Source organism: Octodon degus, unplaced genomic scaffold (assembly GCF_000260255.1).
Source record: "Octodon degus isolate 3935 unplaced genomic scaffold, OctDeg1.0 scaffold00267, whole genome shotgun sequence".
NCBI classification, from domain to species: domain Eukaryota; kingdom Metazoa; phylum Chordata; class Mammalia; order Rodentia; family Octodontidae; genus Octodon; species Octodon degus.
Genome location: NW_004524843.1, coordinates 2,388,097 through 2,396,380, shown reverse-complemented (window position 1 = coordinate 2,396,380; position 8,284 = coordinate 2,388,097). Strand labels below are relative to the sequence as shown.

General features: G+C 38.8%; 1 protein-coding gene across 1 annotated transcript in view; it reads left to right on the top strand.

Moving 5' to 3' along the window:
* Positions 1 to 8,284, top strand: part of Csrnp3 (cysteine and serine rich nuclear protein 3) — a 103,006-nt gene that overhangs the window by 20,934 nt on the left and 73,788 nt on the right. The window lies entirely within an intron of this gene.

The window sequence follows — 8,284 nt, the reverse complement described above, 5'->3', positions numbered from 1 at the left end:
AGAGAGAGAGAGAGAGAGAGAGAGAGAGAGAGAGAATTTATATTTCTTACACAGGAAGATTTTAACATGTCACAGTGATTGATTTTATTAACATCTGAATTTAAAACAACAACTATATATTGGAAAAGTGGGGAAAAAAGTACAAATAGTCAAACCTTTTTTCCTTTTTTATGAGGCAATAAAGAGGCTGGATGTGGTGGTATCTGCCTGTAACTCCCAAATTCTGGGAAACTGAAGCAGAAAAACTGAAAGTTTAAGCCCAGCCTGGGCAATTTAGCATCATAATAATACCCTGTTTCAAAAATAAGAAAATTTTACAAAGGTGGAGGATGTAGCCCATTGTGAAGGCACTGAGTTCAGTCTCTACAAATGTACACAATAAAGAGCTCAATAATTGTGTAGCATGAGATAAAAATAATAAGATCAATAATATTCCTTTAAGCAATTGCAACTAATTAGAAAATATGATAAAAGGGCAATTATAACTAGTATGGCTGAAAAATCATACTCTATTTTACATGAACTGTATCCAGATGATATGAAATGAGCTTGTACTTATTTGTTTGTTTTGGTTTTTTGAGATAAAGTCTTGGGGCCATCCAAATAGCTCAGCGGATTAAAGCACCTGCAAGCAGCACAGGGGCCAGGGGTGCGAACCCAAAGCTGCTGTGCCTGCCCCCCCCCCGGGGGGGTGCACTGAGAAGGCAGTTAACACTGGGCATGGTGGCCTGCACCTGTAATCCCAGCTCTTGGGAGGCTGTAAACAGGTGGATCACTATGAGTCTGATCTAGTAGTGAGACCCTGAAAACCCTATAGACCCTTCCCTAAAATACAAAAAAAAAAAAAAAAAAGTAGTTCAGGCTGGCCTTAAATGCAACTCAGGCAAGCCTCAAACTCATGAAAATCCTCTTGCCTCGGCCTCCTCAGCCTACTGAGTGCAGGGATTACAGGGACCCACCACCATGCCAAAGAATACAAGTGTGCGCACTTTGGTCTTTAACAACATCCTCTCATGGAGCTTTGCACAGATTAAGCAGAGCCAATAAGATGAGGTAAATGAAAGAAATTTGTGCAGTGTCAAGGATCCGGCAGACGTTAGATTGACAGTTGTGATCACAGCTCCCATGTGTTGGACCCACGCTGTGCCTAATGGGTAGCAGCCTTCACAAGGCCAGCGTTCGTGCCCACAACGCGTGGTACTCGACCCTCGATATGTGCGGGGTGATCCAAATATACAGTGAATGATAAAATGTTTGCAAATGTATTGCCGTACCAGACGCATGCGCACCCAGCCCTCCCCTGACTCCTCACACTCCTGGCCCTCATTCTTGCCACTTTCTGAAGCAGTTCTGAGCTCTTCATTCATGAGTGACTGCGGGAGGTGTAGTGATTGTTTTACTTCCACTTTTTATTTTGCTCATAAATTCTATAAGATGCATTTTTAAAATATTAGTTGTTGTAAGTTATAAAAGAAGAATTAGCAATGAAGAGGTAGATTAGATTGCCATATAAAGGTATATGAAGGTATTAATACTTTCCTGATTGATGTATAAATATGAGAGTACAATCTCAATAAAATAATCCTCAATTAGATGTTCTTAAAAAGTTACAGAATAATAGAAATATACTCAGAAAAATAAGCTAATGAGGAAAATAGGACATTTTAAAGAGAAGTCAAAATACTGAAAAGCCATTCCAGAAGTCAATTTAAAGTTTTTCCTAGTGTATAAATGCATAGAAAATTCTTCCTATGTAAAAAAGCATAGAAAATGTTACATACAGCACGTGACATGCAAGAATTGAATAAGAATAATAATATAAGAAAATCAACATCACTGAACAATGAAAGAAGATTTTTAAAATAAATGGTGCACTATTAGCTAATTTGAAGGAGAAATAATTAAGATCCACATATCATGAATCTGAAAGAGTGCATTCCAGAATGGTTAAATAAATAAGTTTTGAAAGTAGGAAAGAAGTTGCATATTTGTGAAACACCTGTAAGATCACTAGAAGTAGTAGGAAAAACATCAGATCAGAACACACAACATTTAATAATATAAAAATGTTAAAGTTATATAATGCAAAAGACAAAGTCCAGTGTAAAAGTTTATATAGATAAAATCCATTTGATATAGGGACATTTTCTAAATAAAGTATTAAAAACACATGTTAATTTTTGAAATTAAAACCCATACACCTTCTGAAAGATAATCAACAGAGTAGGAAATGTGATTAATGCATATTTTAAAGCATGTAACAACACTAGTAATTAAAACTCATATTAAAGCAATGCCATTGAGATTTCATCTCTATGAAAGCAGGATCCCTCCCTACAATACAAAACATTCATGTCTCGATTCGCATCATAGCACGCATGTTGCTGCTAAGGGCAGTGAAGTTTAGAAAGCATTTTCAAACATAAGAGCCATAAAAATATCCAAGAATATACTGCAGAAAGTTTGTCTGAAGAGAGAAAAGCTGTAAAAATGGAAGTGCCGATGTCTAGCGTAGTTCCAAACATGAGGGCTGTGTGGAGTGTAACATACCTAAGAAAATAGAAATATTCCATTAAGTTATAGGAACTCAATTAGTTATTGTCATAACTGTTATGAAGATAATATGGCAATATATAAAATTGAAAAGATTTTCGAAGGAATAAAAAAAGCACAATATCCTATCTATAGTATCACCAAATTCTGTATATACCAAGGCATCGAATGGGTTGGTGTCCTAAAAACCAGAAGCAAGTTTTGAGAGATTAGTATGATGGATGAACTTTTGCTACAGTTTAGTTCTGGTAATGTATGCTTTCCCACAATAAATATGCTTCAGATTTAAATAGCAAAAAGTAGTGTCTGCAGTTCACATGTTTATAAATGCAAACCAGGAGATGAAATGTTACAAAGAGCTGAATTAAACGGCATTTAACTGACTCACAAAACCTTTTTCTGAGTTATGTGTAGCAGAGCTTATTTTTCCCATTAGAGAGAATAGACTCGTTTTACAATATCCAACAGTTATTTCAGCTTATCATTTAATATCAGTGGTGATTCCACGGTTAATTTACTAAAAATTCTGACAACTTTGCATTGAGAATGAACCTACTAATGACTGTCTATGCATTTTTAAAGATTAAATGAATATTTGTATAAAAATTTCCCTTCTCATTTAATAGTTTTTTTCATTATAGTCACATTTTTTATATTCATATCTTGGAGAGAAAGATAAAGTAGGAGAAGCAATAAAGAATCAAAAGACAAAAATGCTACCTATAATACTTGCTTTTGTAAATGACCTGAGCATACTAATTAATGTGAGAGAAGTAGCTAAGAGTTTCTCACTTGCAAAATGTATTTCAAATTATTCGGTACTCTAAAAATCAATGTACAAATTTATAAAAAAGATGTTTTCTTTATTATTCCTTTCTAGATTATGGTTTGGGTTTATCTGCAGGGTCTTATGAATGTGAGCCTTTGGTCATAAACCCTCAGAAACATTAGTATTGATAAATCTTATTTCTTTAACCTGTTTCTTGGCTGTTAAAAATAGAAATAATTGCTATTTTGAAATCAAGGACTGTGGATGACTATCGAATGTATGTATCATTAGGAAACAATTTAGTTTCATATTGGGATTTAGAATACTCTGTACACCCAACACTTTACAAATGCTAACAGATTTTATAGCATTTGTTTCTGTTACCTGTACAAGAATTAATAGGATTATTTTGTTCATGCAGCAGTTGTGGAGGCAGAAACTTCCCTATTACTGGATGCTTTCTCTTTAAATATTCAGTCTGTAGCACATCACATTATGATAATAACAGCTTCCAAATGTAAATCAATAAGGGTTTGGTGGCTTTTCCTTGAACTTCTTAGTTTTGCGAGGCGGCTTGCATATTTGCCAGTGATCAACCAAGGTCGAATCTTGCGCTTCCCTCGAGAGAGGCAGATTCTGCGTGACCGCGGAGGCTTTGTCTCATCGAATCCCTGTGGCTCTTGAACCAATCAGTCCGTACTTGAGCGCTGTCAGAAGGAGAGCTACAGAGCGACGAGAGATGAATGATTTTTTCTTCCTTCTCAAGGTTCTGGGCACTTCACGCCAGTAACAAAAAGCTATGTGATGAAACACGGTCCCAAGGGGAATACATTATGTTTCCTGCGGCAGAGTGGTTCTACAAAGAAATGCATATTGGATAAAAAGTAAAAACATCGAGAGGTAAAAGAATAGACGTCCTGAATTGTACATGAAAACATCGGAGGATGGCTTAAGTAGGGACAGCATGTTCTAGTTTATAGAACAGTTTTTATTCCATAGTTCTTTTAATACCTTAAAAATGTGTGATTGGGATTTACTATATTCATTTTACAAAAATAGAAATTAGCAATCCGAGATGTAGTTATCAGTTACTCTTGGAGCTGTTTTTTTTTTTTTTTTTTTTTTTCCGGAACCGGGTCTTGAACTCAGGCCTTGCCAGGCAAGCGCTTATTCTACTGAGCTGTCTCCCCAGCCGCGGAGCTGAGTTTTACAATCTGTGTTTCTTCCGCTTGCCCACCTCCCCCATGTCCTTCCTCTTCACTTCGCATCTGCAGGGACCGAGTGAGCTTTCGTGAGCAGCCACGTCAGAATATGCCCCGATCTGTTCCTTTCTGATGGCTGCGCGCTGCAGGATGTCATTTGGCATTAAAAATAAAATAAAATAAAATAAAATAAAATAAAATAAAATAAAATAAAATAAAATAAAATAAAATAATAGAAAATAGTTTTTACATGAAACTTACTGGAAGGATGACTGGAAAAGTCAAGTTCTCTTTACTAAGGAGTTAAAATGCATTGAAGTTTTACATGTGGTTTTGTTATGGGTTACATCTAAAATGTCCCCAGCTTGTCCCTTGTGTCTGCTTCCTGCATGCTATGGGTTGAGCACCTTTTCCTCTGCCGTGTCCCTCTACCATGTCCCTCGGCCGTGTCCCTCTGCTGTGTCCCTCGGCCATGCTGTGCTGCGTCCCTCCGCCATACTGTGCCGTGTCCCTGTGCCACGTCCGCCGCCGTGGCCATCCACTGTGTCCCTCTTTTCTTTGGAGCCAGCAGACCATGGACTAAAAACCATGAGCCGAAATAAACCTTTTCTCCCCTAACCTGTGGGTGTTGAGTATTTTTGTCCTACAGAAGGGGCAGTGACTAAGACAAGTCTCCACAAATACAGTGTGTCTTGTGCTACAGGCTGTATGCCAGGACTTTTCATGCAAGTCAAAGCAATATCTTCAAAGAACACATACACATTAGAACTGCACTGACAGCTCAGATCTGCCAGCATTGTTAGAACTTACCTTTGCAAAGACAGACAGCTCAGTCTTCCTCTGAATCAATGATTTTTCCAACAGTGGAGGAGTATAAACACAAGAGTGTCAACATACGAGTTTTAGGAGCCCTCAAATCGGAAGCAAAACCTCCTTACTCTCAAAAATTTCTTCCCACTCTGTGATAACTTTAAAAACAAGAATTCAAACTAGTTTCCTAAGAGCCCAAATAAACCAAGGTAATATGAGTAACATGAAGATGCCTCTTTAAAAATCTATTGTTAAGTTAAAGATGCCTCCCATATTTTGTAAAGGAACAAATGAGCGTGGGCTTGTGCAGTTCTAGGAGCACCTGCAGGTCCTATCTAGGATCATACAGAAAATGACAAGGTCATGTGTGTTTCTCACCTCCATACGTAGACCATCTGAGTTAGGTGTTCAATTGAGTTTGCTGAAGTAAGGGAATTAAGCAGTTGGGATAATTATTAGTGAAGGATGCTAGACATGATAGGTACACTAGAAAACATTCGCTGGAATATTCTGGAAGGTCTCTTTATTGACTGGTGCAATAGCATATTTATCATATCATTTCATTGGAGAAATCATGGACTACAGTAGTCAGCAATAGCTACTCTCTGCTACTCTCCCTCACTTTGCCTAGACTATTCTTCATGTGGCAATGCCTTTTGCTGTACCGCCGCATCTGTGACTGTTTACCTTCTAACTTGATGCACACTCATCCTGCATATTCCTGCACCACCAGGTTCTGTTCCTTGATTTTCATCACCAGCTCCTCAGTATCTAATATTCACCAGCATTCAAAAACTTGAACAGTACTCTTCTTTCTTCTTCCCATTTCAGTATTTTCTGTCAAGCGTGGTGATACCAGTATCCACGAGACACCTCATCAGACACATTAGCTTGCACCTACTAAGCACCAAGCAAATACTTAAGAAACTGAATGAATGCATGAACACTTATTGAACTTTTGATATGTGTCATTCCCTGCACTAGCACTAGGAGCTAGAAGTGTAAAGTAGTGTAATCTATTTTCTGGGTAAACTCATAGTCTACTAGCATGTTAATGCTTTTCCAACATTTACTGCATTGTTTTATGTCATAGCTATCTGTGCAAATAGCCTTTTTTTTTTAAATGCATTTAGTTGTTCCAGAGTCTCACTATGCAGCTTGAACTTGTGGTGATCCTCCTGTTTTCAGCCTCCCCAGTGCTGGGATTACAGGCATGTACCACCATGCTTGCACTCTGTGGCTCACTCAGTCCATTCTGGAGGTTGGGTTGGCACAGCATGTGGTACTGGGGATTTTTTTTTTTTTTGTATTTTAGGGAAGGGTCTACAGGGTGTTGGGGGTCTTACTACTAGATTGGACTCGTAGTGATCTGCCTATTTACAGCCTCCCAAGAGCTGGGATTACAGGCGCACACCACCATGCCCAGTCTCATTCACCATCTCAGCATGCCCTAGGGACAGGACCAGCACGGCAAGCCTGGGAATCGAACTCCTGGCTCCTGAGCCTGCTTGCAGGTGCTTTAATCTGCTGAGCTATTTGACCATCCCTGTGGGGCTGGGGATTGAACTACAGTTCCTGCACTTACCTAAGCTTGCCTAAGCAGGTTCTTTAGTTCTCTGAACTATCTTGCCAGCCTGTGCAAATATCTTCTCTGGAGATTTACAGAGCTTAACTGCAGTCTGTTTAGAACTTAGATTGGTGCTGACTCAATTACTAAAAAATACTTGATTAATGGCATGTAGTTTTGTGAAAACTTGCCTTTTTAAAACACAACTAAAATTTATACAGCTGAAACAAAACAATTGTATTTATTGTAGGGGTTCATAATGGCATGGACATTAGTGGAATAAATATCAATTTACAAGTTAACTCTGTAATTTATGATTTTGATTGGTGCTATTATGCGGTATATCAGGATCCTGATTTACCAGTTTTCATATTCAAATGTATGTAGGGGTGAATTGTGTTTTAAATAGGGCCCCGATGCAATTATGCATTCCTCATGTGTACCTTCTGGTTTCATTTGCTTATATATAGCTTTCTCCGGCAGAAGCATCGCTGTTTAATTGGATGCTGTGCAGTTATTTATGCAGACACTGTATAACACACTTGAGGAAATCCAAGTTGCTTTCACCTTCACCATCCTTGGACTCAGCTAAGGGAAAATGCATTGCTCAGTCAGATCACTAACATTACATAAACACAGTTCATTTAGTTCTTGTTTGATTTCTTTTAAATTGGGGCTGGGGACTTCACATTCAGCCTTAATAAATGATAACAGATTTAGCTCTTTATCTCAGTTTGCTGAGATGTATTTAAAAGCTGTATCAGTTTTCTTATACATTTGCCCTCTCTCCCCGAGTCGTATTCCCTGAAAATTTCAAATGCAGCCCTTCGTCCCCGCTTGTGTTTCACCACCCACGTCGGCATCGCTGCGTCTCCCTTGTGCTGGGTGGGCACAAGCCTTCCACTTGCTTCCCCTGCTGCCCCTCTCGTACGAGCTTCAGTCTTTTTGGCCACAATTCTCACCCACTTTTAATTGGACTCAGCACTGTCATTTCCCAAACCCCCAACAACTCCACATAATTGAACCTAGGTTCTCCTGGCTTTTCTCCCTCTCACACTCCAAGCACGTAAACCTTTAACTTGTCCTTAGAACACAAAAAGCCTTCCTGAACTCTGACTCTGTGGCCAGGAACCTTCCCATGCCTGACATTCTATATGTCAGCTGGCATATCGGCACTTCATTATGTCCATCCCCAGTCACACCATCTAAAGGATACAGAGCCAGAATTTTCATCTTTTAGAGCTGTGTATGAAAGTTAGAGACATCTTAGAATTTCTTTCAATATTTAGCAGAGGGGCTGGGGCTGGGGAGACAGCTCAGTAGAATAAGCACTTGCCTGGCAAGCACAACGTCCTAAATTCAATCCCCAGTACCACCAAAAAA